This window comes from Bos taurus, chromosome 1 (genome assembly GCF_002263795.3).
Source record: "Bos taurus isolate L1 Dominette 01449 registration number 42190680 breed Hereford chromosome 1, ARS-UCD2.0, whole genome shotgun sequence".
Lineage (NCBI taxonomy): Eukaryota > Metazoa > Chordata > Mammalia > Artiodactyla > Bovidae > Bos > Bos taurus.
Genome location: NC_037328.1, coordinates 43,325,388 through 43,349,996, shown reverse-complemented (window position 1 = coordinate 43,349,996; position 24,609 = coordinate 43,325,388).

The following is a 24,609-nucleotide window of genomic DNA, read 5'->3' as shown; positions in this document are numbered from 1 at the left end:
TCCTTGGTCAGGTTTACTCCTAAGTATTTTATATTACTTCATGTAATTTTAAAAGATTTTTTTTTACATTCCCTTTCTGATATTTCGTTGTTGGTATAAAAAAATGTAACTGATTTCTGTATATTAATCTTGTATTCTGCCACCTTGCTAAATTTGTTTACCAGTTCTAGTAGTTTTTATATGGAGTCTTTAGGGTTTTCTGTATATAGTATCATGTCATCTCCATATAATGACAATTTTGCCTCTTCCTTTCCAATTTGGTTACCTTTCGTTTCCTTTTTTGTCTGACTGCCATGGCTTTTGCCATGCTTTTTGCCATTGCAATACTATGTTGAATAGAAATAGTGAGAGGGGGCATCCTTGTCTTGTTCCAGATTTTAATGAGGAGGCTTTCAGCTCTTCACTGTTGAGTATTACAGTGGCTGTGATTTTGTCATAAATAGCTTTTATTATGTGGGGGCATGTTCCTTCTGTACCCACTTTAGTAAGAATTTTTATCAGAAATGGATGTTGACTTTTGTCAAATGCTTTTATTTCCATCTATTGAGATGATCATGTAATTTTTTTGTCTTTTGCTGATGGAGTGTATCACATTGATTGTTTTGCATATGTTGAGCCATTCTTGTGAATTTGGGATGAATCCTATCTGGTCATGATGTATGATCCTTTTTTATGTGTTGCTGCTAATATTTTGTTGAGAATTGTGCATCTATATTCATCAGAGGTATTGGCCCATCATTTTGTTTTTTGCTGGATCTTTGGTTTTGGTATTAGGATGATGGTGGCTTCACAGCAGGAAGGAGAAGTCAAAGACGGGTGAAATTCCAGTAGGAGCAGTTCTTTTTAATTGTCTGTACTTTCTATCAACCTATTCATATATTCTGCTAAATTGGACACTACAATGCAAAAAGACTAAATATCTGCATTGTAGCCCACTAAATATTCTTTGCTTATCACTCAGAAGTTAAGCTTAGGGCATACTGTGCCGTTGTAAACCAACCAAATACTTCTAAGGTTTGTTCTCCCTTTCCCCAACACCCCCTAATTGTTTTATCTTCAACCAGTCATCTTTATAAAACAGCATTCCAGACAAATAGATCTCATCAGATTTTACCAGATGTTCTAGCCATCTTTATTTTTATAATTTAAAAATATACCCAAATAAAAATGGGTAAATACCCCATAATTTTATTCTTACAACTCACAATGTCCTGTAAAGGAAAAAGTACCAAAAAGGAAATCAGAAGAGATGCTTTGATAGTGTCTCCTACTAATGAGTATTTTCCTCACTGGATTTAGATTTATCTGTAAAATGAAAGGATTGCCACATGATCTATAAGTTACTTTTATTATTGTTTGATATGCAAGAGTTGCATTAATATTTCATAACATAATTTTCATGTCTCTTTTCATATGTAGAATGTGTTTACAATTTAAAAAATGGACTCTTTTGCCACAACATAACTGGACCTTTATGACATTGTATTAAGTGAAATAAATCAGACAGAAAACAAATACCACATGATAACACTTATATATGAAATATAAACAAAACAAAATTACCAAGCTCCTATATTCAGAGAACAGACCAGTGTTTGACTGGAGGGGGTGCAATTTGGGTGAAGAGAGTCAAAATGTAAAAACTGCCAGTTATAACATTAATGTCATGAGGATGTAATGTAGAGCATGGTGACTATAGTTAACAATGCTATATTGTGTATATGAAATGTAAAAGTTCTCATCACACAGACACTCAATTTTCAACTATATATGGTGATGGGTGGTAGATAAACTTACTTTGGTGATCATTTAAAAGTGTATATAAATATAGAATCACTATGTAGTATACTTGAAATAAATATAATGTTATATGACATTTATAACTCATTTTTTTAAAATCTATACAAATTAAAAGTTAGAAGATATGGAAAAAATCTTTAGCTAGATTCACCAAGAAAAAAGAAGAAAGGACTCAAATAAAATCAGAAATGAAAGAAGATATCACCCAAATACAAAGAGTCATAAGAGACTACTCTGAATAAGTATAGCCCAACATATCAGATAACCTAGAAGAAACTGAAAAAGTCCTGGAAACATGCAACCTACCAACACTGAATCATGAAAAAATAGGAAATCTTAATAGACCATTTATTGGTAAAAGGGTTAAATCATAATCAGAAACCTCTCAGATAAAGAAATATCCAACATCACATGACTTCACTGGTGAATTCTACAAAGGATTTAATGAAAAATTGATAGAATCTTTCTCAAACTTTCCAGAAAATGGAAGAGGAGGGAAAATTTTCAAACTTATTTTACAAGGCCAGAATTACCATGATACCAAAACCAGACAATGTTGCCACAAGTAAGGAAAATTACAGGCCAATATTCCCAATGAACATAGATACAAAAATTCTCAACAAAATATTAGTAAATTGAATTTAACAGTCCACTAAGAGAATAGTACAGCAAGATCAAGCGGGACTAATTCCAGGGATATAAGCATGGTTCAACATCTCCGAATCAATGTGACATACAACATTAACAAAATGAAGGATAAAATTATATCATCTTCTCAATAAATGCAGAAAATACATTTGTCAAAATTGAACATCCTTTCTTGATAACAACTCTTAAAAAAGTGGGTATAGAGGAAATGTATCTCACATAATAAAAGCCATATATGACAAGTCCACAGTTAACATCATTTTCAAAACTGAAAAGCTTCTTCATCTAAGATCGAGAAAAGACATGGATAACCACTCTCACCTCTTTTATTCAACATACTACATAGTACTTGAGTCCTAGCAAAAGTGATTAGGCAAGAAAAAGAAGGAAAAGACATCCAAATTTGAAGTAAGAAATCGAATTGTCTACTTGCAGATGCCATAATAGTATATATAGGAAGCTCTGGAGATATTACTTTGCCAACAAAGGTCCGTCTAGTCAAGGCTATGGATTTTCCAGTGGTCATGTATGGATGTGAGAGTTGGACTGTGAAGAAGGCTGAGCACCGAAGAATTGATGCTTTTGAACTGTGGTGCTGGAGAAGACTCTTGTGAGTCCCTTGGTCTGCAAGGAGATCCAACCAGTCCATCCTAAAGGAGACCAGTCCTGGGTGTTCATTGGAAGGGCTGATGCTGAGGCTGAAACTTCAATACTTTGGCCACATCATGCAAAGAGTTGACTCATTGGAAAAGACTCTGATGCTGGAAGGGATTGGGGGCAGGAGGAGAAGGGGACGATAGAGGATGAGATGGCTGGATGGCATCACCGACTCGATGCACATGAGTTTGGGTGAACTCCGGGAGTTGGTGATGGACAGGGAAGCCTGGCGTGCTGCGATTCATGGGGTCTCAAAGAGTCGGACACGACTGAGTGACTGAACTGAACTGAACTGATGAACTCCACCAAAAATCTATTAGAACTAATACAGGAATTCAGTAAATTTGCAGGATACAAAATCAGTAAACAAAAGATGGTTGTGTTTCTATCACTGAGGCATGTGAAAGAGAATTTAAGAAAACAATCCCATTAACAATCGCATCAAAAATAATAAAACATGTAGGAATATATTTAACCAATGAAGTTAAAATCTATAAATTGAAAACTGTAAAACACTGAAAAAATAAATTGAAGAAGACACAAATAAATGGAAAGATATTTATTGCTGATAGGGAGAATTAGTTTAGTCACTCAGTCACTTTCGACTCTTTGTGACCCCATGGACTGCAGCATGCAGCATCACCAACTCCCAGAGATTACTCAAACTCATGTCCATCAAGTCCGTGATGCCATCAAACCATCTCATCCTCTGTTGTCCCCTTCTCCTCCCACCTTCAATCTTTACCAGCATCAGGATCTTTTCAAATGAGTCAGTTCTTTGCATCAGGTGGCCAAAGTATTGGAGTTTCAGCATCAGTCCTTCCAATGAATATTCAGGACTAATTTCCTTTAGGATTGACTGGTTGAATCTTCTTACAGTCCAAGGGACTGTCAAGAATCTTCTCTGACACCACAGTTCAAAAGCATCAATACTTTGGAGCTCAACTTTCTTTATAGTCTAACTTTCACATCCATATATGACTATTGGTAAAACCATAGCTTTGACTATACAGACTTTCATGCATAGTAATGTCTCTGCTTCTTAATATATTGTCTAGGTTGGTTATAGATTTTCTTCCAAGGAGCGAGTGTCTCTGCAGTGATTTTGGAACCCAAGAAAATAAAGTCTGTCACTGTTTCCATTTTTTCCCCATCTGTTTGCCATGAAGTGATGGGACTGGATGCTATGATCTTAGTTTTTTGAACGTTGAATTTTAAGCCAGCTTTTTCACTTTCCTCTTTTTTCATCAAGAGGCTCTTTATTTCCTCTTCACTTTCTGCCATAAGGGCAGTGTCATTTGCACACCTGAGGTTATTGATATTTCTCCTGGAAATCTTGATTTCAACTTGTGCTTCATCCAGCCCAGCATTTTGCATGATGTACTATGCATACAAGTTAAGTAAACAGGATGGCAATATACAGCCTTAACATACTCCTTTCCCAATTTGACACCAGTCCGTTGTTCCATGTCTGGTTCTAACTGTTGCTTCTTGACCTGCATACAGGTTTCTCAGGAGGCAGGTAAGGTTGTCTGGAACTCCCATCTCTAAGAATTTTCCACAGTTTGCTGTGATCCACACAGTCAAAGGCTTTAGCATAGTCAACGAGGCAGAAGTAGATGTTTTTCTGAAACTCTCTTGTTTTTCCAAGATCCAACAGATGTTCGCAATTTAATCTCTGGTTCCTCCGCCTTTTCTAAATCCAGCTTGTATGTCTGGAAGTTTTCATTTCACATACTGTTGAAGCCTAGCTTGAAGGATTTTGAGCATTACTTTGCTAGCACATGAAAGGAGTGCAACTGTGCAGTAGTTTGAACATTCTTTACCTCCTTAGCTCAATTTATTCCTAGGTATTTTATTCTTTGTGATGAGATTATAAAAAGGATTGTTTCCTTAATTTCTCTTTTGGATGGTTTGTTGATAGTGTATAGAAGTGAAACATTTCTGTACATTAATTTTGTATTCTAAAACATTACTGAATTCACTGAAGAGCTTTAGTAGTTTTCTGGTAGCACTTTTACAATTTTCTATGTATAGAATCATGTCACCTGCAAACAGTTACAGTTTTCTTTCTTTCCAGTTTAGATTCTTTTTCTTTCTTATGGCCAGGACTTCCAATATTCTACCGAATAAAAGTGGCAATGTGAGCATCTTTGTCTTTTTTCTTGTATTACAGGAAATGCTTTCAGCTTTTCATTTTTGAATATGATGTTAGCTGTGGCTTGTCACATACAGTCTTTTCTATGTTGAGGCGTATTCCCAGTATACCCACTTTGTTGAGAGTTTGTATCATAAAAGAATGTTGACTTTTTCCCAAAGCTTTTCTGCATCTATTGAGATGATCATATGCTTTTTATTTTACAATTCACTTCTGTGGTGATTCACATTGGTTGATTTGTACCCCATTTGTTTTCCTTGGGAATCTTCCCTCCATTCACTGAAAATCTATCATTTTCCTTCCCCCTTGAAATGTATACTTTGTTCATTGCATGTATTTGTTTAATACATGAGTAGATTAAGTATCACATATTCTTTTAAATTTGCCTTACCTCCCAGCCCAGGTATGAGAACCACCCATGAGCTTTACTTTAATTTTTAGTATTGTTATTTGACATACTTTTCTTTATATTGCAGTTAAAGGAAACTGCACACTAGAACATAATCTGCTGTGTTCAGGGATTGTATTTCACTCATCTTTGTCTCCACGGAGCATCTAGCTTTACATGTAGTATGTGCTCAAAAATAATTCCTGGAATCATTTGTAGATGTTGACTAAAAATAAAATATGAAAGACAAGGAGTTAAGGTTGTATGGATAACTGGTAGGGACTTGGTGAAAGTATGAGAGTCTTCCTTCTTGGTACAAGTTTAAGGTGAGTTACACCCTCAAGTTGTTAGAAAACACACATACTTATGAAAATTCACTCACTTAAAATAATATTCAGAATAGTAGTTTGAGTTCAGTTACATTGACTGTGACTCATCTGATCTTTTCTATGGAAATCAATAGCTAAGAAAAATGAATAGGAAAGATGTAAGCAAACATGAATGATGTACCATGTGCACTATGTAGTCAGTCACAGTCTTTGTTCGATTTCCACTTTTGTAATATATGAACAACCATTCTATTCTAATGAGTAAATGTATGAATTCACAGAGTAAAATCTTAACATCCTTCTGTTCATTATCTGAAAAGTTCTATACAAATCTTATGTGGAAAAATAAAAAATATAATAGGTAACATTAATTCCTTGTTTTAAGACTTTTGTATTTATCTTCATTACATGTGTCATTTTAGTGACCCTTTTTATACTTTCTCAAAAACATACTTTCTTCTGCAGATATTGAACAATATTCCATTACTAACATGAACATTTACTAGTCCTCACTGGGAGAGTCCCTTGGACTGCAAGGAGATCCAACCAGTCCATTCTGAAGGAGATCAGCCCTGGGATTTCTTTGGAAGGAATGATGCTAAAGCTGAAACTCCAGTACTTTGGCCACCTCATGCGAAGAGTTGACTCATTGGAAAAGACTCTTATGCTGGGAGGGATTGGGGGCAGGAGGAGAAGGGAACGACAGAGGATGAGATGGCTGGATGGCATCACTGACTCTATGGACGTGAGTCTGGGTGAACTCCGGGAGTTGGTGATGGACAGGGAGGCCTGGCGTGCTGTGATTCATGGGGTCGCAAAGAGTCAGACACGACTGAGCGACTGAACTGAACTGAACTGAATGGTACAGTAACATGGAAAACTCTTTGACATTTTCTTTGTCAATTAAATTAACTTTTATAAGCAACTAAATTATTTCTAGATCATATCAATGAAAGCATTATATTTCAAATAAGATTCAAAGAATGGAAAAAAGAAATCTTGGAACTTTGGGGAAATATTTTTGTATATGAAATGTTAAGAAACTTTCATTATGCTTTAAGCATGCTTTTTAAATGAAGAGTCTCATTTCTGTTGGGCCATGGAGAAACCACATTGTATTTTTAAATACTTTGAACACATGTTCAGCTTAATTATCTTATCCTGGTAAACAGAGACTTCCTTAATTAAAGCTTTAAGGAAGAAACAGTGTCTATCTGCATTTCTAGGTTTGACCCGATCGATAAGACTGCCAAGGCTTATAAAGGCATGGCAAGTACCAGATGTGAGAAAGTAAGAACTGGGCGTGTGTGCTTAGGCACTCAGTTGTATCTGACTCTTTGCAACCCTTTGGACTGTAGCCTCCCAGGCTCCTCTGTCCAGGGGATTTGTCAGACAAGAATACTGGAGTGGGTTGCCATTTTCCTCCTCCAGGGGATCTTCCTGACCCAAGGATTGAACTCACATCTCCTGTGTGTCCTGCATTGCAGGCAGATCCTTTACCCTCTGAGCCATCAGGGAAGCTCCCTGAGAGATTCTCAAAGACAGTTTCCCATTATAAAGGAAACAATGAATAGCTTTACCAAGGTCAGAAATCATATAATAACACTTCTATATGGTTTTTTGTTTTTTCCTGAAATCAGACAGGGACAGTGTTTAAAACTGAAATGGCAAATAGATGCCTTTTCTATGAAAGTGCTAAATGGTTGTTAGAATTAAAGCCTGAATAAAAGACTTCCAGAGTTTTTATTCCTAGTGGAGCTGTCAAAGTCTTAAAAGCATCTGAAATTGGTACATAGACCCACTTTTTTTTAAATTTTATTTTATTTTTAAACTTTACAATATTGTATTGGTTTTGCCAAATATCGAAATGAATCCGCCACAGGTATACATTTGTTCCCCATCCTGAACACTCCTCCCTCCTCCCTCCCCATACCCTCCCTCTGGGTCGTCCCATTGCACCAGCCCCAAGCATCCAGTATCGTGCATCGAACCTGGACTGGCAACTCGTTTCATACATGATATTATAAATGTTTCAATGCCATTCTCCCAAATCTTCCCACCCTCTCCCTCTCCCACAGAGTCCATAAGACTGTTCTATACATCAGTGTCTCTTTTGCTGTCTCGTATACAGGGTTATTGTTACCATCTTTCTAAATTCCATATATATGCATTAGTATACTGTATTGGTGTTTTTCTTTCTGGCTTACTTCACTCTGTATAATAGGCTCCAGTTTCATCCACCTTATTAGAACTGATTCAAATGTATTCTTTTTAATGGCTGAGTAATACTCCATTGTGTATATGTACCACGGCTTTCTTATCCATTCATGCTGATGGACATCTAGGTTGCTTCCATGTCCTGGCTATTATAAACAGTGCTGCGATGAACACTGGGGTACATGTGTCTCTTTCCCTTCTGGTTTCCTCAGTGTGTATGCCCAGCAGTGGGATTGCTGGGTCATAAGGCAGTTCTATTTCCAGTTTTTTAAGGAATCTCCACACTGTTCTCCATAGTGGCTGTACTAGTTTGCATTCCCACCAACAGTGTAAGAGGGTTCCCTTTTCTCCACACCCTCTCCAGCATTTATTGCTTGTAGACTTTTGGATCACAGCCATTCTGACTGGCGTGAGATGGTACCTTATAGTGGTTTTGATTTACATTTATCTGATAATGAATGATGTTGAGCATCTTTTCATGTGTTTGTTAGCCATCTGTATGTCTTCTTTGGAGAAATGTCTATTTAGTTCTTTGGCCCATTTTTTGATTGGGTCATTTATTTTTATGGAATTGAGCTGTAGGAGTTGCTTGTATATTTTTGAGATTAGTTGTTTGTCAGTTGCTTCATTTGCTATTATTTTCTCCCATTCTGAAGGCTGCCTTTTCACCTTGCTTATAGTTTCCTTTGTTGTGCAGAAGCTTTTAAGTTTAATTAGGTCCCATTTGTTTATTTTTGCTTTTATTTCCAATATTCTGGGAGGTGGGTCATAGAGGATCCTGCTGTGATGTATGTCAGAGAGTGTTTTGCCTATGTTCTCCTCTAGGAGTTTTATAGTTTCTGGTCTTACATTTAGATCTTTAATCCATTTTGAGTTTATTTTTGTGTATGGTGTTAGAAAGTGCTCTAGTTTCATTCTTTTACAAGTGGTTGACCAGTTTTCCCAGCACCACTTGTTAAAGAAATTGTCTTTAATCCATTGTATATTCTTGCCTCCTTTGTCAAAGATAAGGTGTCCATATGTGCATGGATTTATCTCTGGGCTTTCTATTTTATTCCATTGATCATTATTTCTGTCTTTGTGCCAGTACAATACTGTCTTGATGACTGTGGCTTTGTAGTAGAGCCTGAAGTCAGGTAGGTTGATTCCTCCAGTTCCATTCTTCTTTCTCAAGATAGCTTTGGCTATTTGATGTTTTTTGTATTTCCATACAAATTGTGAAATTATTTGTTCTAGCTCTGTGAAGAATACCGTTGGTAGCTTGATAGGGATTGCATTGAATCTATAAATTGCTTTGGGTAGTATACTCATTTTCACTATATTGATTCTTCCAATCCATGGTATATTTTTCCATCTATTAGTGTCCTCTTTGATTTCTTTCACCAGTGTTTTATAGTTGTCTATGTATAGGTCTTTAGTTTCTTTAGGTAGATATATTCCTAAGTATTTTATTCTTTCTGTTGCAATGGTGAATGGAATTGTTTCCTTAATTTCTCTTTCTGTTTTCTCATTATTAGTGTATAGGAATGCAAGGGATTTCTGTGAGTTGATTTTATATCCTGCAACTTTACTATAGTCATTGATTAGTTCTAGTAATTTTCTGGTGGAGTCTTTAGGGTTTTCTATGTAGAGGATCATGTCATCTGCAAATAGTGAGAGTTTTACTTCTTCTTTTCCAATTTGGATTCCTTTTATTTCTTTTTCTGCTCTGATTGCTGTGGCCAAAACTTCCAAAACTATGTTGAATAGTAATGGTGAAAGTGGGCACCCTTGTCTTGTTCCTGACTTTAGAGGGAATGCTTTCAATTTTTCACCATTGAGGATAATGTTTGCTGTGGGTTTGTCATATATAGCTTTTATTATGTTGAGGTATGTTCCTTCTATTCCTGCTTTCTGGAGAGTTTTTATCATAAATGGATGTTGAATTTTGTCAAAGGCTTTCTCTGCATCTATTGAGATAATCATATGGTTTTTATTTTTCAATTTGTTAATGTGGTGTATTACATTGATTGATTTGCAGATATTGAAGAATCCTTGCATCCTTGGGATAAAGCCCACTTGGTCATGGTGTATGATCTTTTTAATGTGTTGTTAGATTCTGATTGCTAGAATCTTGTTAAGGATTTTTGCATCTATGTTCATGAGGCCACCATCACCCTAATACCAAAACCTGACAAAGATCCCACAAAAAAAGAAAACTACCCATTTTTTTTGGGATATTTTCCCCATATGGCTGATTACAGAATACTGAGCAAAGTGTCCTGTGCTATATAGTAGGTCTTTGTTGATTATCTATTTTATGTATAATAGTGTATTAATGTTACTCTCAAACTCCTAATTTATCCCTCCCCCCAACATTTTCCCTTTGGTAACCATAGTTTTGTTTTTGTTTTTGTTTTTTTTTGAAGTTTGAGTCTGTTTCTGTTCCATAAATAAGTTCATTTGTGTCATTGTTTTCTTTAGATTCCATATGTAAATGATATCCCATGATATTTGTCTTTCTCTTTCTGACTTACTTCACTTAATATGATAAACTCTAGGTTCATCCATGTTACTGCAAATGACATTATTCCATTGTTTTTATGGCTGAACAATATTCCATTGTGGGCTTCCCAGCTGACTCAGTAGTAAAGAATCCACCTGCCAGTGCAGAAGATGCAGGCAGGAGACGTGGGTTCAATATCTGTGTTGGGAAGATCCCTTGAAATACACATTCCAGTATTCTTTCCTGGAAAATTCCATTGATAGAAAAGTCTGGTGCACTGCAGTCTGTGGGGTCGCAAAGAGTTGGACATGACTGAGTGCACACATACACACAATAAAAGTGAAAGTGAAGTTACTCAGTCATGTCTGACTCTTTGTGACCCCATGGAATGTAGCCTCCTCTGTCCCTGAGATTTTCCAGGCAAGTGTACTGGAGTGGGTTGCCATTTCCTTCTCCAGGGGATCTTTCCAACTCAGGGATCAAACTCTGTTCTCCCACATTGCAAGCAGATGCTTTACCATCTGAGCCACTAGTGAAACAGTTCATATACACAATATTCCATTGTGTACACCACGTCTTCTTTTTCCATACATCATCAGTCAGTGAACATTTAGGTTGCTTCCCTGTCTTGGCTATTGTAAATAGTGCTGTGATAAACATTGGGGTGCATGAATCTTTTCAAACTATGGTTTTCTCCAGACATATATATGCCCAGGAATGGGATTGCTGGATCACATGGTAGTTCTACTTTTAAGTTCTAGTTTTTTAAGGAGCCTGCATACTGTTCTCCATAGTGGTTTTACCAATTTACATTCCCACCAACAGTGCAGAAAGATTCTCCCTTCTCCACATTCTCTACAACATTCATTGTTTGCAGATTTTTTGATGATGGCAATTCTGACGGTATGAGGTGATGCTTCATTGTAGTTTTGATTGGCATTTCTCTATAATTAGTGATGGTGAACATCTTTTCACGTGCTTTTTGGCCATCTGTATGTTTTCTTCAGAGAAATGTCTATTTAGATCTTTTCCCAGTGTTGGATTGGGTTGTTTGTTTGTTTTTTTAATATTGAGCTGCATGAGCTCTCTGTGTATTTTGGAGATTAATCCGTTGTCAGTCCCTTTGTTTGCAAATATTTTATCCCATTCTGTGGGTTGTCATTTCACTTTATTTATGGTTTCCTTTGCTGTGCAAAAGCCTTTAAGTTTAATTAGGTCTCATTTGTTTATTTTTGCTTTTATTTCCATTACTCTAGGAGATGGATCAAAAAAAGACATTACTGCTATTTATATCAGAGTGTTCTTTCAATGATTGTTTCTAAGAGTTTTATAGTGTCCAGCCTTACATTTAGGTCTTTAATCCACTTAGAGTTTACTTTTGTGAATGGTGTAAAGAATGTTCTGATTCCATCCTTTTATATGTAACTTTACAGTTTTCCCAGAACCACTTATTAAAGAGCCTGTCTTCTCTCCATGATATATTCTTGCCTTCTTTGTCATAGATTGATTGACCATGTGTGTGTGGGCTTATCTCTGGCCTTTCTATCATGTTCCATTGATCTATATTTCTGGTTTTGTGGCTATACCATTCTGTTTTGATGACTGTAGCTTTATAATATAGTCTGAAGCTAGAGAGCCTGATTCTTCCAGCTCCTTTTGTTTCCCCCTCAAGATTGCTTTGGCCATTTTGGATCTTTTGAGTTTCCATACAAATTTTAAAACATTTTGTTCTAGTTCTGTGAAAAATGCCATTGGTAGTTTGATAAAGACTGCACTGAATTTTGTAGATTGCCTTGGGTAGTGTGGCATCTTGACAATATTGATTCTTTCAATCCAAGAACATGGTATATCTTTCCATCTGTTTGTGTCATCTTTGATTTCTTTCATCATTGTCTTGTAGTTTTCAGAGTACATGTTTTTTACCTCCTTAGTTCAATGTATTCCTAGGTATTTTATTCTTTTTGAAGCGATAGTTAATTGAGATTGTTTCCTTGATTTCCCTTTCTGGTGTTTCTTTGTTAGTGTATAGGAATGCAAGATTGGGGAGTTCTTAAAGAACTATCATTGTCTGAGTACTACCCTCACGAATTTTAATTTAATTGTTTTCTGGTGGACCCCAGTCACCAATATTTTAACTTACCACCACCAAGTGGTTTTAATGTACATACAGGTTTACAAAATCCTGGATTAGTGGAAGCCTCCTTATTGCAAAGACAATTGAAGAGAAAGAAGTTCTTAGTCTTGAGCTTTAAATGAGTCCTAATATAGTGGCAACTTACTCCAGTACTCTTGCCTGGAAAATCCCATGGATGGAGGAGCCTGGTAGGCTGCAGTCCATGGCGTCACTAAGAGTCGGACACAACTGAGCGACTTCACTTTCACTTTTCAGTTTCATGCATTGGAGAAGGAAATGGCAACCCACTCCAGTGTTCTTGCCTGGAGAATCCCAGGGACAGGGGAGCCTGGTGGGCTGCCATCTATGCAGTTGCACAGAGTCGGACATGACTAAAGTGACTTAGCAGCAATATCTCTGAAAATTTGAAGGAGAGACCAGAAGAATAAAAAAACTGTAATTTCAAAACATTGAATTGTTCTCTCACTGCAGATAGTGGGGACTTGAATTCACTTTTGGAATAGATCTTCCTTCACTCTAGGAAAACCATCTCAAGGGGTCTCTTATATAAAGTAAAGCAAAGCCTCCTTGGTGAAATAGAAATGTGGACTCTAACATTTTACAAACTGCTTTGTGGGAGCATTACAACTGGAGTAAATTAGGATGCTTGGTGGAGAGAATGGGGGGTTAAAGCTGAGGGGAGAAAGGGGTAAATGAGTAAATGGCATGGTAAGTCAATCATCCTCTGGCTCCTTGAACTGGATATGAACCACCTGATTAGAATGACAAAGCTCAAAAGCCAAATCATACATAAGAAATTCTGTGACATTCTGGGCCTTATAAAGATGTAGTCATGAAGCACGATGAAGCTGCCTCTCAGTCACACTTCAGGGCAGCAGCCACAGGACTATCCAATAGCTGGGAGTAGCACCATTGGCATCCCTATAGGAGTGCTGATCACGGGTACTGTCAGTTAGGCCAGCCGTGGGGCTTCTCTAAGGAGCTTTGTAGACAGTAGCACAGGCTAGTGAGAGACAAAGGAGGAAAACCACAGTATGCCATGATTAACTGTAGCGGACACACTGGTTTGGTGAAAGAGAACCTTTGAATACCCCCAGAAATAACTGGGGTACACTTGGGGTGTTTAGACGAGGTTTGATCCCTGGGTCCAGAAGATCCCCTGGAGGAGGGCACGGTATTCTTGCCTGGAGAATCGCATGGGCAGAGGAGCCTGGCAGGCTGCAATCCATAGGGTCTCAAAGAGTTAGACACAACTGAGGAGACTTAGCACAGCAAGCACATTATTGGAGCAAGAATTAAAATTTAATCTGACCTCTATTTTAGATAGTAGAGAAGACCAGATCATACAGCTTCTACATAAAAGATACAAGGGAAGAAGTTAAAAAAAAAAAAAAAAAGCTTATCTTGGTGACTTCTAAGGTTCCTACTTCTATTTCTAACATAAAAAAGGTCAGTATATGGTTTTAAAGGTGAACTAATCCAAAATCACTGCAGATGGTGACTGCAGCCATGAAATTAAAAGACGCTTACTCCTTGGAAGGAAAGTTATGGCCAGCCTAGATAGCATATTAAAAAACAGAGACATTACTTTGCCAACAAAGGTCCGTCTAGTCAAGGCTATGGTTTTTCCAGTGGTCATGTATGGATGTGAGAGTTGGACTGTGAAGAAAGCTGAGAGCCGAAGAATTGATACTTTTGAACTGTGGTGTTGGAGAAGACTCTTGAGAGTCCCTTGGACTGCAAGATCAGTCCAGGTTGTTCTTTGGAAGGAATGATGCTAAAGCTGAAACTCCAGTACTTTGGTCACCTCGTGCGAAGAGTAAACTCATTGGAAAAGACCCTGATGCTGGGAGGGATTAGGGGCAGGAGGAGAAAGGGATGACAGAGGATGAGATGGCTGGATGGCATCACCTACTCGATGGACATGAGTTTGATGAACTCTGGGAGTCGGTGATGGACAGGGAGGCCTGGCGTGCTGCGATTCATGGGGTCACAAAGAGTCGGACACAACTGAGCAACTGAACTGAATTGACCACAGAACTGAACTGGTTTCTCTCATTGACTCAGTGTAACTATCTTCTGTTAGCATTTTACCTGTATCACTCCCAAAACCACCCTGTCTATTGAAAAGACATTTCTTTGACCAAAAGTATGTACTAGTTTCACTTTACCACCCAGACAGAAATGCCAAAGAAATTATTATGATGCTTTGATACATAAAAAAATGTAGAGTCATTGTTCCCTCCTTTAAAAACCTATGAGTCTAGGATCAGATAATATTAAAATGATCTGTATAGTGAGATAAGCTTGATGTTAATTATAATAAAACATTCCTCTTTGTTCTCTGTGACTGACTTGTACAGTGTAGGTTTGGGGATATTAATATTTTTGACTCCTGAAATATTAATACTGTACATAAAAATGGGGTTAGCGAATATCAATGATCATGTTGTTTATAAGATTATGATAAAACAGCATGTTTTTAAATATAGGTTTCATTATTATTCATGTATCATCAGGAGATGACTGCCATTGAAAAGTTACTTGTTACTCATAGATCCCATGAGAAGTGGGGCACATCATACCATAAGGGAAACACCAGAGTCAGTCAAGAGACAGGGAAGTGGGGAAAAAAACATGGATAAGAGCCTTTCTCATGGTTTCTGCAGGAAGACAAGGTAAGCAGTTTTAGAATTGGCCAGTTTAAATATTTCAGCAGGCTCTGGGGCATAGACGTGGTCCCTACTGGTCTAGTACCTAGTCTTCTTTTTTAATTTTATTGAAATATAGTTGATTTATACTGTTGTATTGAATTCTGCTGTACAGCAGAGTGACTCAGTTATACATATATTCTTTTTTGTATTCTTTTCCAGTATGGTTTACCACAGGATATTGAATATAGTTCTCTGTGGTACCCAGTCTTAAAGTGACTAGGACAGACGGTTGGTGGCCCAGGAATGTGAGAGCCCTGTAATGGAGGTGGTTGAGAGTTTGTCTTCTGGGTTGGTTGGTTTGCATACAAAAGGCATGTCTCTAGCAATTAGCTAACCTTGAAACGAGCAGTCCCCTTAGGGTCAGCAAGGCCTGAAGGTGTCAAAGCATCCGAAAATAAGAGAAATGATTAATAGACTCTGTTAGCCTATTCCAAAGTGGTAGGAATTTCTATACTGGTCATAGAGTTAGATTTGGAACTGCTGCTGCTGCTGCTGCTAAGTTGCTTCAGTCGTGTCTGACTCTGTGCGACCCCACAGACGGCAGCCCACCAGGCTCCCCTGTCCCTGGGATTCTCCAGGCAAGAACACTGGAATGGGTTGCCATTTCCTTCTCCAATGCATGAAAGTGAAAAGTCAAAGTGAAGACGCTCAGTCGTGTCCGACTCTTAGCGACGTCGTGGACTGCAGCCCACCAGGCTCCTCCATCCATGGGATTTTCCAGGCAAGAGTACTGGAGTTAGGTGCCATTGCCTTCTCCAGATTTGGAACTAACCCTCCCCAAATTGGGCAATGAGACCTGGGAAACTGTTAATAACTCTTGAGTCTAAAAACAAGCAAGTTTGTAGTTTCAGCTTTGCTGAGGGACTCACCACCCAGCAGTGTTATTTTTAAAGGTAAAAATAAACCTGAGCAGGAATAATGGAAAGGTAATATGGAAAGACACTGCAGTGGCCCTCCCACCATGCTTGGTATCAGTCAGATCTTTGTTAGAGTGTTTCTGGTGCCTCGTGTAGAGTTCTCCTACCCCAACCCCCAACACAGAGGGAGATGGAAAGTCCATCAGTTGCCAAAGAGCAACCAATCAAAGACAGGCTGGGCTGGAAAAATGGATTGATTATCATTTATACTAATGGGGAGAGGAGTTGGAAAAAATATTGTCATTTTATAAAACAGTTAAAGCCACCTATTTTTTGAGAATACTCAGAAAAGTGATGGTTTGTCAGACAAATCTGCACACATCACCACTCTTCTCTTTGCTGAGACCAAACTCTCTTTTCCTCATGCCTACTGCTTTAAGCTAAGGTTTGGGAATGTAAATTTGGGAAGAATGTGTATTTCCAATTGTGACTTTTATAGAAGTAAAAGTCTGTTCGTTGACAATGGACAGATAATGAAATGGAAGTTTGCTTGCTCTCTCTGAGGTGTTCACAATTTAAACTTTAGAACTCAAGCCTGAGGCAAAGTGTTGAATAATGGTGACCTTGTATCAACATTCTTCATACTCTTATTCATCCCCATGTCCCCAGTGTACTTATAGTCACCTTTGTGTAGTCTGTCCCTTCACCGCATTCCTGACTGCTCCATCTGCACCCAGAGTTGCTCTAGATTCCTTGTTCAGTTCAGTTCACTTGCTCAGTCATGTCCGACTCTTTGTGATCCCATGGACTGCAGCACGCCAGGCTTCCCAGTCCATTACCACCCCAGAGCTTACTCAAACTCATGTCCATCAAGTTGGTGATGCCATCCAACCTTCTCATCCTCTGTTGTCCCATTCTCCTCCTGCCCCTAACCTTTCCCAGCATCAGGGTCTTTTCTAATGAAGTCAGCTCATTCACACAGGTCGCCAAAGTATTAGAGTTTCAACTTGAGCAGTCCTTCCTATGACTATTCAGGACTGATTTCCTTTAGGATTGACTGGTTGGATATCCTTAAAGTCCAAGGGACTCTGAAGAGCCTTCTCCAACACCACAGTTGGACAGACCTCCAACTAGACAGACCTTTGTTGGCAAAGTAATGTCTCTGCTTTTTAAAATGATGTCTAGCTTGGTCATAGCTTTTCTTCCAAGGAGTAAGTGTCTTTTAATTTCATGGCTGCAGTCATCACCCGTAGTGATTTTGGAGCCCCCCAAAATAAAGTCTCTCACTATTTCCATTATTTCCCCATCTCTTTGCCAGGAAGTGATGGGACCAGATGCCATGATCTTCATTTTCTGAATGTTGGGTTTTAAGCCAACTTTTTCACTCTGCGCTTTCACTTTCATCAAGAGGCTTTTTAGTTCCTCTTTGCTTTCTGCTGGAAGGGTGGTGTCATCTGCCTATCTGAGGTTATTGATGTTTCTTTCTGCAATCTCGATTCCAGCTTGTGCTTCATCCAGCCTGGCATTTTGCTTCAAGTACTCTGCTAGCTCAGATGGCAAAACGTCTGCCTGCAAAGCAGGAGACCTTGGTTTGATCCCCGGGTCTGGAAGATCCCCTGGAGAAGGAAATGGTAACCCACTCCAGTACTCTTACCTGGAAAATTCCATGGATAGAGGAGCCTGGTAGGCTACAGTCCATGGGATTGCAAAGAGTTGGACACAACTGAGCAACTTCACTGGTTCACTCTGCATATAAGTTAAATGAGCAGGGTGACAATATACAGCCTTGATGTACTCCTTTCCCGATTTTGAACCAGTCTATTGTTCCATGTCCAGTTCTAACTGTTGCTTCCTGACCTGCATACAGATTTCTCAGGAGGCAGGTCAGATGGTATGGTATTCCCATCTCTTTCAGAATTTTCCACAGTTTATTGTGATCCATACAGTCAAAGGCATTGGCATAGTCATTAAAGCAGAAGTAGATGTTTTTCTGGAACTCTCTTGCTTTTTCAACAGATGTTGGCAATTTGACCTCTGGTTCCTCTGCTTTTCTAAATCCAGCTTCAACATCTGGAAGTTCATGGTTCATGTACTGTTGAAGCCTGGCTTGGAGAATTTTGAGCATTACTATGCTAGTGTGTGAGATGAATACAATTGTGCGGTAGTTTGAACATTCTTTGGCATTGCCTTTCCTTCAGATTAGAATGAAAACTGACCTTTTCCATTCGTGTCACCACTGCTGAGTTTTCCAAATTTGCTGGCATATGGAGTGCAGCACTTTCTAAGCATCATCTTTTAGGATTTGAAATAGCTCAACTAGAATTCCATCACCTCCACTGGCTTTGTTCATAGTGATGCTTCCTAAGGCCCATTTGAGTTTGAATTCCAGTATGTCTGACTCTAGGTGAGTGATCAAACCATTGTGGTTATCTGGGTCATGAAGGTCCTTTTTGTATAGTTCTTCTATGTATTCTTGCCACCTGTTCTTAGTATCTTCTGCTTCTGTTAGGTCCACACCATTTCTGTCCTTTATTTCACCCATTTTTGCATGAAATGTTCCCTTGGTATCTCTAATTTTCTTGAAGAGATCTCTAGTCTTTCCCATTCTATTGTTTTCCTCTATTTCTTTGCATTCTTTCTTTGCTATTATTTGGAACTCTGCATTCAAATGGGTATATCTTTCCTTTTCTCCTTTGCCTTTCACTTCTCTTCTTTTTTCAGCTATTTGTAAGATCTCCTCAGAGAACCATTTTGCATTTTTCCATTTCTTTTTCTTGGGGGTGGTCTTGATTACTGCCTCCTGTACATGTCATGAACATCCATCCATAGTTCTTCAGGCACTCTATCACATCTAAACCCTTGAATCTATTTGTCACATCTACTCTGTAATGGTAAGGAATTTGATTTAGGTCATACCTGAATGGTCTAGTGATCTTCCCTACTTTCTTCAATTTGTTTGAATTTGGCAATAAGGAGTTCATGGTCTGAGCCACAGTCAACTCCCAGTCTTGTTTTTGCTGACTGTATAGAGCTTCTCCATCTTTGGCTACAAAGAATGTAATCAATCTGATTTCAGTATTGACTAGCTGGTGATATCCATGTGTAGTGTCTTCTCTTTTGTTGTTGGAAGAGGGTGTTTACTACGACCAGTGTGTTCTCTTGGCAAAACTCTGTTAGCCTTTGCCCTGCTTCATTTTGTACTCCAAGGTCAAATTTGCCTATTCCTCCAGGTATCTCTTGACTTCCTAATTTTGCATTCCAATCCCCTGTAATGAAAAGGACATCTTTTTTGGGTGTTCTAGAAAGTCTTGTAGGTCTTCATAGAACCATTCAACTTCAGCTTCTTCAGCATTATGGGCTGGGGAATAGACTTGGATTACTGTGATTGAATGGTTTGCCTATAAGATGGGCAAAATAGTGAGTCAGTTCCTTTCCAGAACTTTTGTGCAGTGGAGAAGATATGAATGTGCAAACGGTTTCACACCTGGGGTCTACATGCCACACAACACTGATTCCAGTACTCTTTTGCATTTGTCCCAGAAAAGTAATCCATATTTTAACCAATGCATTAAACAAACCATTGAGGGTCTTCTGGGTGTTGAGCTCTGTATTAGGCCTCTTAAAGTATAATAATAGGCACAGAACCTAATCCTGGCTTTCAAGAATTTAGCAATTTAATTTTAGAAACAACAATGTCATACCCTTGAAATGTTAATAATATATGATACCGGTACCAAAAGAGCCCCATGGTAGTTTTTAATTAAGTGCCAATTAAGAAGAGCAGGCAGCACTTGTGGGCACAGCAATCTGGCAAGGTGCCACAAAGGAGGCAGGATATGAGCTAGGGCTTTAAAAATGAATAGGATCTGAAGATACAAAACCAGATTCAGGGCATGGGGCAGGGAAGAGAACAAGGCAAACATGAGGACAGGAAGAGAATGCCAGGCAGAGCACAGCTTATGTGGAGCAAAAGGGTAACTCAAGGTTTGGAGGCTAGGCTTTATTTTGTCATGTTTCTGGAAGGGAGGGAGGGGTTAGAGCTCCCATGATAAAAGTGGGCTTTGCAAAAGATTTGTTTCATGATACCCAAATCTCCAGTTTCTCCCTATTAGAACCACATGCTCACTCTGTACCTTGAGATACCCAGAAATAATTTACCATGTGCCACATCCCCAGCCTTCTCTGTATATTGCCCAAGGAGACAGAAGCCCCAGACCTCTAAGCTGTGCCAGGCTGTTGGCCCTTGAAAAGTCTGTACCTCTTTTCCCTCTCACCCAAGTGCTGCCTCCCTTTCCCTTGCCTTCAACAGCATCCTTGGGAGTCTTATGAGGAAAAAACTGCCTTGTATCCTCAACCCCTTCATTAACATTTCCTCCCTTTCCTTGTCTTCTGTAAGACTGCTTCCTTTGTGCCTCTTTCCAGCAGAAGGTGCATCTTCTACACCGCACCCACCTCCTGAATCCAAGGGTTGCAAGTTTGTGAAGGGTAGCTTGTATAATCCTACAAAGACCCTCCAAGACTCTTTCAAAAGTCACCGTCTTGTTAAAATAGATAAAAAGATCATATACACATACATGCATACAAGTATGCATACACACACATATCTTATCCCTGAGCCATCACCAGTTAGCCACACCCCTGTCCACTCACCGTTGTTGTATCAACACACCTGCCCAGCCCCAGCCTCATTCATGGAAGATGCTGGTGTAGGCTCAGTCTTTCCCTTCATCCCACTCCTGCCATTGCCCTGAATCACTTCAAGATCTTGTCATTTTCCTGCTACAAAGCGGGGTTTCTCCCTGCTCGTAGTTCTAAGCACAAGTCACACAGACTGGCTAGATGAGTGCCTCTCTCCATCTTGGCAGTAGCCAGTATCTAAACAGATGCTGTTCTAGTCCATACTGGTCTGCTTTCAGTTCCTGGAATGTTCCACATTCATTCCCACTTCAAGGTCTTTGCATGTATTGGGCTTCCTTCCTAGAACACTGAGACTCTCCCATCTCCCAAAGCTTCCTACCTCTACCTTCCCCAACACTAATTCCTACTCATTCTTCGGCTCACCATCCAAATGGCCTATCCACAGGTAAACATTTCCATATTAAACTCATCTTCCAACCTACGCAGACTACAGTTGAGCAATGATTCTCAACTAGGGGGGAATTTTGCCCCCAGAGGGCATTTGGCAACAGCTAGAAACACTTTTGCTTCTCAGCTCTGGGGAGGTGCTACTGGCATGTGGTGGGCAGAGGCCAGAGATGCTGCTAAACATCCTACAATGCACACAGGACAGCCCCCACAACAAAGAATTATCCAGCACAAACATGTCAGGAGTGCCAAGTATGACAGACACTGCATAAGACCAGGGTGGCCCCCATGTACATCTGCTGCACTGGTTATAGTATTAGTCATTCAGTATCTGCCTTTGTTACCTATCTTGTTCATCAGTACACAGCAACTGGGACACAGTGTTGACCAATGACTATTGTTGACAGAACAGAGAGAATAGGCAAGAAAAGAGACTGGGAGAGGACGGTCAGTTGGGGAACATTCTGTAATTCAGTAATGAGGAAAGTTTGGATTAGAATACTACAGGTGGAAATGGTGAGGGTAAGCCAAAGGAGAGAAAGAATCCTTTAAGGAAAAATAAAAGAATAGATGAATGATTAGATGTGAGTGATAACTGAAAGCAGAATATCAGAAAAAAAACAGAGACTTGGGCAATCTGAAATGGAACAAGTAGAAACTGTTTTCTTTTCATTGTATTATTTATGGTCCATTTATGTAAAACCTTATTTGAGAGAGTTTTAAATCAATGACATATAAAATTGAACATTAGATTAAAGACAAACTATTAAGTACCAAAAAATGTGAGCAATCAAAAGATGGATCATTTTTTACAGATTGATTTATTTGCAAAGGAGAAATAGAGACACAGAACAAATGTATGGATACCAGGGGAGACAGGAGGGTGGGATGAATTGGGAGATTGGGATTGACGTGTGTGCACTATTGACACTATGTATAAAATACGTAACTAATGAGAACTGTATAGCACAAGAAACTCCACTCAGTGCTCTATGATGAACCAAGTGGGAAGGAAATCCAGAATAGAAGGGATATATGTATATGTATCAGAGAAGGCAATGGCATCCCACTCCAGTACTCATGCCTGGAAAATCCCATGGACGGAGGAGCCTGGTGGGCTGCTGTCTATGGCGCCACAGAGAGTCGGACACGACTGAGCGAGTTCACTTTCACTTTTCACTTTCATGCATTGGAGAAGGAAATGGCAACCCACTCCAGTGTTATTGCCTGGAGAATCCCAGGGACGGGGGAGCCTGGTGTGCTGCCGTCTAAGGGGTCACACAGAGTCGGACACGACTGAAGTGACAGCAGCAGCAGCAGCATGTATATGTATAACTGATTCACTTTTCTGTACAGCAGAAACTAACATAACATTGTAAAGCAAATATTTGTTGTTGTTGTTCAGTTGCTATGTCATGTCTGACTCCTTGCCACCCCACAGACTGCAGCACACCAGGCTTCCTTCTCCTTCACTATCTCCCAGAGTTTGCCCAAACTCATGTCCATTAAGGCGGTGATGCCATCCAACCATCTGGTCATCTGTTGCCTGCTTCTCCTCTTGCCCTCAATCTTTCTCAGCATCAGGGTCCTATCCAATGAGTCAGCCTTTGCATCAGGTAGCCAAAGTATTGGAGTTTCAGCTTCAGCAGCAGTCCTTCCAATAAATATTTAGGACTGATTTCCTTTAGGATTGACTGGTTTGATTTCCTTGCTGTCCAAGGGACTCTCAAGAGTCTTCTCCAACACCACAGTTCAAAAGCATCAGATCTTTGGTGCTAAGCCTTCTTTATGGTCCAACTCTCACATCCATACATGACTACTAGGAAAAACATAGCTTTGACTATGCAGACCTTTGCCAGCAAAGTGTTGTCTCTGCTTTTTAATATGCTGTCTAGGTTTGTCATAGTTTTTCTTCCAAGGAGTAAGCATCTTTTAATTTTATGGCTGCAGTCACCATCTACAGTGATTTTAGAGCCCAGGAAAATAAAGTCTGTCACTGTTTCCATTTTTTCCTCTTCTATCTGCCATGAAGTGATGGGAACAGATGCCATGGTCTTCATTTATTGAATGTTGAGTTTTAAGATGGCTTTTTCACTCTCCTATTTCACCTTAATCAAGAGGCTCTTTAGTTGCTCTTCACTTTCTGCCTTTAGGATGATACCATCTGCATATCTGAGATATCATATCATGTTGATATTTCTCCTGGAAATCTTGATTCCAGCTTATGAGTCATCCAGCCTTGCATTTCACATGATGTACTCTGCATATAAGTCTAATAAGCAGGATGCCCATATACAGCCTTGACATAGACCTTTCCCAATTTGGAACCAGTCCATTGTTCCATGTCTGATTATAATTGTTTCTACATTCAGGTTTCTCAGGAGGCAGGTAAAGTGGTCTAGAATTCCCATTTCTTTAAGAATTTTCCATAGTTTGTTGTGATCCACACAGTCAAGGGCTTTAGCATAGTCAATGAAGCAGTAGATGTTTCTCTGGAATTCTCTTGCTTTTTCTATGATCCAATAGATGTTGGCAATTTGATCTCTGGTTCCTCTGCCTTTTCTAAATCTAGCTTGTACATCTGCAAGTTCTTGGTTCATGCACTATTAAAGCCCAGCTTGAAGGATTTTGAGCATTACCTTGCTAAAATGCAAATTGAGTGCAATTGTGTAGTTGTTTGAACATTCTTTGGGATTGAAACGAAAACTGACCTTTTCCAGTCTTGTGATCACTGCTGAGTTTTCCAAATTTGCAGGCATATTGAGTGCACTACTTTAATAGCATCATCTTTTAGGATTAGGAATAACTCAAGTGGAATTCCATCACCTCCACTAGGTTTGGTCATAGTGATGCTTCCTAAGGCCCACTTGACTTCGCATTCCAGGATGTCTGGCTCTAGGTGAGTGACTACACCATTGTGGTTATCTGAGTCATTAAGATCTTTTTTGTTTAGTTCTTCTATGTATTCTTGCCACCTCTTCTTAATATTTTCCTCTTCTGTTAAGTCCTTGCCATTTCTATCCTTTATTGTGCCCTTCTTGGCATGAAATAGCCCCTTAATATCTATAATTTTCTTGAAGAGATCTCAAGCCTTTCCCATTCTATTGTTTTCCTCTTTTTCTTTTCATTGTTTTCTT